Here is an 11,052-nt window from a genome sequence, read left to right on the forward strand (position 1 = left end):
AAACCTACACTGATTGAAAGCCCAATGTCCAAGAGTCTGTTGTCTGAATTAAAACTGATCTTTGCACCATTATAATCACCAATACAAGTATCTGCAGACTCCCATTGAAGCAGATTCTGAGTGATGTAAATATTCAAATGCTCTAATAATGAATGTAATAGAGTTGGATGGATGGATAGATAGATCATATAGTCATGTTGCCTATAACCACCTTTAAAGCCAAATGACTGTTTTTGCTCCTATGTGGAAACACACTTGTCTGAACTCTTTACAGGACTGAATGTGAGTAAACCAGCTACAGTGATGGATTTCTGCTGGCTGTGGCTTTGAAGGAACCAGTTGCTGAAACCATGAACACACCCGAGGCTTTTGCAGAATGTTTGTAAACATGTGGGTGGAGTGACCGTGAAAGTATATAGAAGCTCTGCTACTTTTTAAAGCTGTGCCTACTGTAGGACCACCTACACACTGGCATTTACAGCCAATCTCCATTGCTCTTTTTGGACTAAGGCAGTGCACCATATATGCAATTTCTGGATGAAACTTTGGCACAAGCACAGAGAAAAACGTCCCTGCTGTGCTTTTCATGATTTCAGAATGTTTCTGTTCCTGAAACTCTTACTTTGTTTATGCATGTGTTAAAACATATTGGTTCAAATAAGTCTTGTATACAGCGAGTCTAATTCTTGCAGTTCTGGTACCTGCATTCACGGGCGGTAAACATCTAATGCGTCATTCGGAGCTGTGGACGCTTGTGGCATTTAAGTGAGTGTGAAATTGGAGGATTTAAAAATGATGCAAGTGTGTCACGAAGTGCTGAAATACAACATCACGCCAAGTTATTTATTCCATGTTTGGACTACTCTGTACACCCCGAAGAGACAAATTACATAATGAAATACAAAAGTGAATAAATAATAAATTAAATTAAATTAATAAGACTATATATTATGTTTAGACTGTGTCTTATGAATGACCTAGAATTACCCTCTAGGAGTAATCAATCTTACTTTTCAATATTAAACTAAACCAATCTACTTTTTTTATGTAACTAAGTCTCTTCTGCTCACCAAGGCTGCATTTATTTGATCAATAATACAGTAATATTGTGAAATATTATTACAATTTAAAAGAACTGTTTTCATCTTGAATATATTGTAAAATGCAATTTATTCCTGTGATCATAGCTGAATTTTCAGCATCACTACTCCAGTCTTCAGTGTCACATGACCTAATAATAATGATAGAAAGTTAAAAAGAACAGCATTTATTTGAAATATAAATCTTTTGCAATATTAAAAATGTCTTTACTGTGTCCTTGTTGAATAAAAGTATTAATTTCTTACCATTTTTTTACTGACCCCAATCATTTGAACAGTAATGCATATTTAAAAATACAAGAATAAATTTTTTTAATGTACATTATGTCCTATTTAACATTATATAAAGTAATAAATTTGTAACATGCAACATGCTCATGTGTTTCACTAAGAGAGATTGTTTGTAAATATTTTATCTTTGTGACATCTTCCATCCCACACCAGCCAAAAATAATCTCCCAGCATGCTTTGCTGCAGACTGCAGGTACACAGTACATGGCTTTCCAACCTCTCGTAAAGTTGCCACATTGTTTTTTTTTTAAAAGCTAAAAGAAAAAGAAAGAAAACTAAATGCTGAAAGGGATACTTATGCAACCTTTATGCATTAGTGAACTTTATTTTTATGAGGTTTAAATAAGTTTCCCCGGGGCAGCTGTAATTTGTGGTTTATTTTTGGAACTTTCGCACATGTATTCTGATGTTTAACTTCTCGCAGAGGAAGGCTGGTGCTCATTTGGTTCACGACATATGGATTGGAACAGACGATCAGATGTGTCAGATGAGTGTTCTGGCACTCCGGTGCATTTAGGAGATGCCAAGTTGCCAAGGCTCAGATTATTTTTCTTAGCACTTCTATTGCATCTTTTTGACTCAACTTTTCACACTCTTAATTACTGGAGCAAAAGATGCCGAAACAAATGAAACCAAACCGAGACTAGAAACCTCGCAATTACCTCAGTGGCATGACCTGTGAGCTCCAGGGTCACGTGTTCTCTGTACTTTACATATGTTCATGTCTTCCAGATTCACAGTCCTGGAGCAAAACCTATCCCATCATTCCCCCCATCACACAGCTGTCAGCTCTCTGAGTCTGCAGGATTAGCAAAATCACATCCATATGGATGAGTGTGTGTATGGAGAGAGAGAGAGAGAGAGAGAGAGAGGGAGAGAGAGGGAGAGAGAGAGAGAGAGAGGGAGAGAGAGAGAGAGAGAGAGAGAGAGAGAGAGATGTCCAAAAGAGTATATGCTTACCGTGTTAAAGCCAATCAGCTTCATCCTGAGACAATGACATCATAAAACTAAAATTCCATAGCTTGCAGTCACCCTCGTTCCTCGTTTGTGACGTTTTCATGAGAATGGGTCAGACAGGTAAACCTGGCAGAGAAGCTTTATCCGGCTGACCTGGTAAATGAACGGCAGAGACTTTCACACAGGTGTGCAGTGACGGTAGAATCAAGAGAAAATGGATTTCAGCCGGAATTGTTCAGTTGATACGGTAAAACCGTGCTTGATAAACTCTGTGATATTTCGTTAGTGAAGTGGGACGCACACACAATCGGAGATTTCAGGAGATCTGTTTGTGTGCCAAAACACAAAAATCCACAGTATCAATTATCTGTGGGAATAAAAAATAAAAAGAAGAAGAAGAAAGAAAAATACATACATTTTGACAGTTTCATGGATTGTTTCTCAATTGAATGCTGAAAAACAACATGAGACTGAAAACTGTGTCTGTTGACATGCTGAGAAAAGAGGCATACACACACATACAGGCCCGGCGTTAAGGGGGGGCTTGGGGGGGCTTAGCCCCCCCTAAGATGATCTCAAGCCCCCCTTGCGGTGATCTGAATGATGATTATGTGACTGAGCGTTCGTGCAGGGTTCGCCTAAACACTTTATGAATAAGATAACAATAAACGAGAACTGCCTGAACTGTTCTTTACTTTAGGCTATTAAACGTCTTTTCACACACATGTGAGATGAAAATCCGAAGACCGTGACACCCCAAGTAGGCTACGCAATGCATGACCTTAATTGCCTATCTACTAGCCCCGAGGTTAAAATGCATTGCACACATAGAACGAGCGCCAGCACATCCAGAATTAATGTGCATATACACAATCAAACATAAGGTCTGTTACAATTATTAGGCTACTTTTATTATCAAATCAATATTAGGCTACAATTAATTAGCCCCGCAATAATCTCATAGCGCATCACTGCATAACCGACGCGCAGCGATGAAGATGTTATATTAGTCCTCATTTAAAAAACAACGTGTTTAACATGAAATAATTCTCATTTTTTTCACCATGGGCCACAAGAGAAATATTAAGAAAATAAATTAAGGTTAGGCCTATACGTTATCAGCACATGTTAAGTAGATTCAGCTCTCATCGGTCAATTTTTAGTTTCACTTTCTATAGTGAAAAATTGAATGGGATTTGATAGTACTTCTCCACTGACATAACTCACCTTCGCTCAAAGTGCTCGCCTTCATAGTTTAAAACGCAAATATGTCAAATGTTGCGACGTGACGTTTTTCTTCTTCAACAATTGCGCAGAATGATGGACAACAATCACATTTCGCCGCGATATCCCCACGAAATATTTCCTAATAGACTTCAGACTTGACTTCAGACTTGACTCGACTCAGCAAAAAGGATATTTTAAAAACAACTGAAGTCTTTTATACTTAAATACTGATATCCTAAAAAAATATTCGTTTTTTATATGTAGGGTTTTATAATATCTGCGTCACATATTTCCTTACGTGTCGTGGTAGATCGGACTCTTGTCATAGAATTTGATTACATATGTCTGTGTATTGCGTGAGTCCCATGAAACATGGCGGGAGCCATCGTGCCATAAGTTCTCGTATTTGGGTTTATTAACGTCAAATCGGCTTGATGCAAAGTATGTGGGAAAACAATTAAAGACAAACATCAAATATTATTAGACATCGCATCCACAAAGGTTAGTCACATTAGGGGCTTTCGCAATGGATAGTTCTAGGGACTTAGTTCTAGGAACTATCCACCAGGGTGGTTCCCTGAGAACTAATGGTTCCCATAGGAACGCTTTCCTGGTTGCATTCGCACCGCCAGTAGGAACTCTGAAGTGACGTAAGCCGCGTTTGTTGTTGGGACTTTTATTTTGACGGCGCTGAGAACGCCAGAGCCTGAGCGCTCGCATTCTACATGTTCATTAGTTTGCGATCTGTCTAACAGTCCTGTTTAATACGTTATTAGAACTGTTTTACATAGAAAGAAAGACGGTAAATGAAAAGGTATTAGTGTGTACCGTGTGGTTGATGTCCCGTGTTGCTAGCTGAGCAGAAATACATAATCGTAGATGTTCGTAGTTTCTGGAGTATAATCTGTGTATTTACTCTGCTTTTTAAAAAATGGCGGGTGCTGGTGTTTCGTGTGCATTCGGCCAATCAGCGAACTCTAACGTCACGGACAGTTCCTATATTGCTGGTTTAGACCCGACTCTGGCCCTTTCCCAAATGGCGCACTTCATGAGGACTTTCAGTCTCGTGGACTTAAATTGCGCGTGCTCGCTGAGTCTACGAGTCCGTAGGCCATCCCATTCAGCATATAACGCTCTGAAGTGTGCTCAGCAGCGGCCCCTTTGTACCCTTGAAGCGGTCTTCCGCGAAGCCCGCATAGATGCAGGCTCCACACACTTTAACTACCCAGGAATCCTTGCGAAAGGCCAATCAGACAACGGATGGGAGGAGATTTCGCTCACGGATAATTGTTGACATGGCTGAGAAGAAAATATTACGTTTTTTATGACCTAGATGTATTTTACCAGTTGTTACCTACAGTTTATACAAACATTATGGTCATCGACCAGTGGTTGATGTCTCAAACATAATAATAGCGTGTTGAATAATACGATCGCATTATGATTCATTAAATAAATAGAACCGAATGTCAGGGCTTTACTGAGTCATATGTAAACACAGTGTGCATACTGAAACCTGTCAAATCATCTGAAACTCATGCACATTTTCATTATGTGTTAAAATTGTTATCTTAGTTCAAATGGAACATTATGTATTATTATGTACAACTGTATACATCATTTAAATAAGCATGATGTATCTATTGTCTAATGCCCAGGTGTCATGCATAATATCAAAATATAGAACTGTAAAATTAGGCTGTGTAGTTGACATGGAGATAAGACGTCAGAGCGCAAAAATGTGATTTCTCCTGTCCAACAACAACCAGGCCGTTATTTCCGGCGTGACGATCGAGTCTGTCCCAAAAATACCTCTCAATGCTCCTCGTGGACTCGCGCCAAGGGCCCTATAGGTCTGCACTACATGATGTCACCAAAGTGTGGACTCTGAGGAAGTCCACAAGTCCGGGACAGGGCCCATTAGTTCCTCCAAAAGGAGTTCCTAGAACTAAAATAGTTCCTGCGGTGCGAACACGCCGACATCCGGGAACTTCCGTCAATAGTTCTAGGAACTATGAAAATGTTCCTCCGGTGCGAAAGCCCCTATTAACTCACATAGCTGACTATTAGGCTATTTTGTAGCTGACTCGACTTGGACTCATGATGAAAGACTTCTGAATATCTCTGGTAGAAATACAGTTGTATTTGTAAGATGTAAAGTTTCAATTATAAGAAAACAAAATCACAATTATGAGATATAAAGTCATATGGTGAGATGCCACAGTGATGATAAAGTGGAAATTATGAGAAATAAAGTCGGAATTGTGAGGAAAAAGTGGCCATTATGATAAAGTCATATTTATGATAAATGAAGGTACAATAATGAGAAAGTCACAACTGCAATAAATAAAGTCACAATTACAATAAATAAAGTTGTATGAAAGCTTGTTTCCGCAACAGACTTTTTCTCTCTCGCAATTGCATCATATAAACTCACAGTTGTGAGTTATAAAGATATAAACTCGCAATTTTGCGTTATTCCGAGGGGAATTTCTCAGAATTGCGATGTCTTGCAATTTTAAGAAAAAAAAAAAAGTCCGAATTGCGAGAATAAAGTTGCAATTACATTTTCTTTTATTCAGTGGCAGAAACAAGCCTCCATAAAAGTCACAATTGAAAGTTAAGTGTAAAGTTGGCAAAATTGCAAGAAATAAAGGTGCGTACGTTCGTGCTAAAGAGCAGATTTTTTTTTTTTTAAGTTGCATTTTTTAATTTATCTATTTAAATGCTTAATTACAGACAATCAGAATGGATTTTGTCCTAGCGTTTGAAGTGAAAAGTTCTTAAAAATATTATTATTTGTGCTACCTTTTGCATATTCTTTGCAGACACACACACACACACACACACACACACACACACACACACACACACCGTCTGGTAGGTTGGTTTTGCAGAGCTTAGCCAAATTCACCCTTGCCAAGAGGTAATTGTTTCCACATTGTTCAGTGTATTACAGTCCCTATTTTGGCCTGAAAAGTTTGTTGCACCCTCCTCTCGCCAAACTACCCCATCTCTCCGTTCGCCAAACTTACCTAACATATTAATATAATTCGGATAATACGCAAGTGTAAAATTGAGAATATATCGCTCATAGCGTTTAGCTTCGGGCACGGCTACCTATCCCGCTTTTCCAAAACTAACACACATCCTGGAACACTTCCTAATTGTTCCTTATTCACGCCAGGGGCGTATTTCCATATTAACCTCCAGTCTGTGAATAAATAAATAATAATACAATTCAAACATGATTCTTCTTCATTAGGATGCTTTCACAACATTTGTTAAATATGTTTTGTGTGTTGCGGAGGGAACAGGCAGACCCGGTTCTGCTTGGCTGGTGAAGAGCAGCTGGTGTAATAGAAACCAGGACGGTTCCACTGCAGCTGTCTGGCTCGAGAAGCCAACCCACTCTATCATTACCCAACCACAGGCCACTGATGTGGGGTTAACGGTGATGTCGACACGCCTACCGATGATGGAGGAGGGTAGAGGAGTACAGAAAGAGGAGGGGAAGCCCAGAAGGATTTGGGCTTGGATTTAGGAGCCAAACTCTTGGCATGTGTTCCTGGACGGCGTACATAACAATGCCTCTAAGCCGAGCTAACACACACACACACACACACACACACGGATCTCTTCTCTCTTCACACACCGCTTGCTTCCAGGAAAGCCAACTTTCTCAAGCGCTTCTAGAAGCGTTCTCACCTGTTTGAGTTTGTCAATGGCGTATCGAACATCGTCTCTGAATAAAAGATGTGTCTCCCACTGCAGTCGAAGGGCTCCACCAAACAACCTGCTGCTCTGCGCTCACATCTGCTGTCGTTTTCCTGATCATATGGTGGAATAAACAAACAGGCTCTCAGCCATATGTGCTCCTGAGTCATCAAACTTTAATGTGCAGCATAACATATTCAAAAGTAATGCAAAAGTTGCAAACTAGAACCAGAGTTGAATTACTTTGCGGCTTTCCAAATGTTGTCACATAAATAATTCAAATGAGCAAGAGTATGCGATTTTCACTTTTACAGTAATACAGTTAAGTAAAATAAAGAGAATGTAACAATATCCATATGTTCTATAAAATGTGCCAATGTTACCTTTTACTAATTAGGTCAATATACAAAACGAGTGATATTAGTGTCCGTCGTATACAAGTGTTAAAAATCCTGAATGCCAACTTTTGCAATGCTCATATATAGACCTTATGCGCCAGAGAAACGAGGGCGCCGCCATCTTTAGAATATTGTCTTTTAGCTTCCGTTTTTGCGGTCGCTCTGTATATTTCAATGGCATTGCTGTCCAGGAGTAATTAGCTTTTGAAGTGGATTTACTTAATGTAAAGTTAACGGAAGTTATCATGAGGGCATGTAATGTTTAAAGCAGATGTCTTAACAAATGTCAGTCGACCGGGAAGATTTTAAAACGAGCCGTTCATTAATAAACACGCAGAATCGCTGTGAAAATACAGACCGGAAGTCAAAAGACAACGAGCGCAGCGCTGAAAAGGGGCGGGGCTACATAAGGTCTATACAAAACAAATACAGTAATGCTTTTTAAATTTTTTTTTTTTTTTTTTTATATATTTTTTATTATTAAATGTTATTTATTATTGATTTTTTTTAAAAATTCTATTCTATTTAATTTAATTTAATTTAATTTAATTTATTATTTATTATTTTACCCAGGTTGTGCAGCAACCTTTTTTATTTTTTATTTTTTTTTGGTAAAGAAACTAAAAATAAATGACATTGTTATTCTTTCAGGAAGAGAACTCATAAAACGTTTCCTTAATATTTAGGTCAACAATGCCATTTATTGCACAAATTATTTATTTCATTGAATGTTTAAAACCTCTCAGAAAGCTGCTTTAGAAGAGCCCGTTCCTGTGTCACAGAATGACCTATACTGTTGTGTTTGGTTTTTAATGACACGTCTTCATGCAGCCGAGCTAAACATGAATCTCTGTGTCATCTCTCGAATACTTCCACACCAACTCACTTCCTGCGGTAAAACCACACACTGTCCTCAGCCACAAAATAATGCCCAACACCTCACGCCACAATCCCCTTTACTACAGTGTTGTAAACTGTAATCACTGGTTTGGTGGTAAATCTCTCAGGGATGCGAGGTGAGAGGTTAATATGATTCACAGGCTATATTTAGTCTGGTTATGATCGGTGGCGGACTAATACATGCCTAATGCATGTGTTGATTTATGTGATTTAGATCCTGTAGCCACTGGTGCTTTTTAAAAAACTCTTTGTTGTGTAAACACTTCATTTACACAACACAACTTTATTACTAAAGTAACTTGTAACAGGGACACTGTAAAATAAAGTGTTACCCTATTTTTTTAACACACTTTTAAATGTGCACTGTAACATCAAATTAAAGTTTTACTTTAAATCATTATATTTTAATAAACTTTGTCATGCTTTAAAGATGCACACTTTGATTTGTTGACTAAAGCACATGTAAAGTACTTGATTATAATTTTAACTAGAGCTAATATATCTTTTAAATGTACTAAATTGCAACGTCATCATTACGAATGTGTAATTACAAATATATTTAAATACATGCCATACAAGTTTCAATAGAAATGACATTGATTAAAGCATAAATGCTTGTCAGTACATTTAACAGTACACTTTATCCATCAAAGACAATAAAGTAATTATGAAATTTCATATAAAGATTAGGTGGGTCAAATTTAAACTATAATGTATTTTCATTTAATTGTAAATAACATGTAAGTGTTTGAAAACATTACATTATTTCTGTAATAATGCTAAAGTGTACTTCTTTTTCACAAGAAACAGAGTAAAGAAAATCCAAACCCCACTCCGAGTGTATGTTAGCATGCATAAAGATCCTACTTAAGTGGGTCAAAAAAACGCACTCTTAATAACATACTTTAATTGCAATTAAGTGTCCAAAACCATTGCATTCAGTGTATTATTTGAAGTATATTATTTCAGGCTACTCTTTTTAAAACGATGCTAAATTGTATGCTTCTTTTTTTCACCCGACATAATGCTCAGTATAATCCAGGTGTGTGTTGTGTTGTGGTGTGGTCCAGTGACGGATTGCCCCTGTAGTGTTCGGTGACAGTGGGCGCCTGCAGTGATTGCCCTCCAGCGCTCATGCAAACCTTCAGAAACACACAGGGCTGTGGGACGGTGGGCTCATCTGGTTCTTTTCTCCCGCTGACGTGCAGAAGCGGAGGAGAGTGTGGCGTTTCAGGTAGCGTGGGCGACCCGCTTTGAAGACGTGGCGTTTTTGTTGAAGACTGAGCACCTCGTTGTCATTCTGTGTTGGTTTTACAGTGACCTCACTTAAGATTTGCGGCCCATAAACGTGGTGCTCTCTGGTTCATGTCACTGCATGAAAACTCTATCATTGCTCTAAAGCTGAGATGTGAGCTTTGTCACAAATCTTTAGGATTTCCTCGGTTAATCCCTAAAATGATTCATAATGTATTACTCATGCTGTAAAGTAAATGTTTCTCTCATATCCAAACCGACTGTTCAAACCGTAATCTCCGGCTTTTACAGTCATGACTCTGCAAAACAATAAAGATCGCACAAATCCTCCTGATACTGTAGGCCAACTTCATGTCCAGCTCAGTGACCAGAATATGGTTCTTTTCTGACTGTTTAGGTCAGGGATTCCCAAACTTAATTCCTCCCTTAAAAAAAAAAACACAAAAATATTTACAGTACTTGAAATTCCCCTTAGTGTTTAAATAATGGAATGTCAATTTCACATGCTCACGGTTGTCTGAAGTCAGTTAACAGTCACATGCCATGCAAGTAAACATACAGGGCCCTATCTTACACCAGGCGCAAGTGTTTTTGCTAGTTTCAGCCCGACGCAGTTATCATTTTCCAGTCCCACGTTGTTTTAATAGCATTATGCATTTGCGCCCGTTTGTGCGCCCGTGGGCTGCTGGTCTGAGAACGAGGTGTGTGTTCTGGCGCATTGTTGGCTATTTTGAGGAACAGAAATAGATTGAGCCATTGACCAACTGAAACCTGGTCTAAAGTCAATGGCGCAATATCTTTTTTGGTTATTTAATGAGCGCGTTAGTAATGTGCGCCTAAAGCGGGTCCACAACGCGTGTACTGCTTATTTCACACACAGGGACGCACAGCAGCACACAAACATGCCAAATATTAAAAATAAAAGCATTACAATGTAAAAGATTATTATTGTATACATAAAGATATGGTGGAATCCGGCTTGTCCTGTAGATGATCTGCTTGCGCACTTTTAACACACACACACACACACACACACACACACACACACACACACACACACACACACACACACACACACACACACACACACACACACACACACACACAGCTTTAACCTCGTGCCCGAGCAGATCCGTTTGCGCTCTGGAGACGGCTTCGGTCTTTCCAATATCAAATTCCGTCATGTAATAGCGAATCTGCCATGGCAC

Source organism: Rutilus rutilus (assembly GCF_951802725.1).
Source record: "Rutilus rutilus genome assembly, chromosome: 16".
NCBI lineage: Eukaryota > Metazoa > Chordata > Actinopteri > Cypriniformes > Leuciscidae > Rutilus > Rutilus rutilus.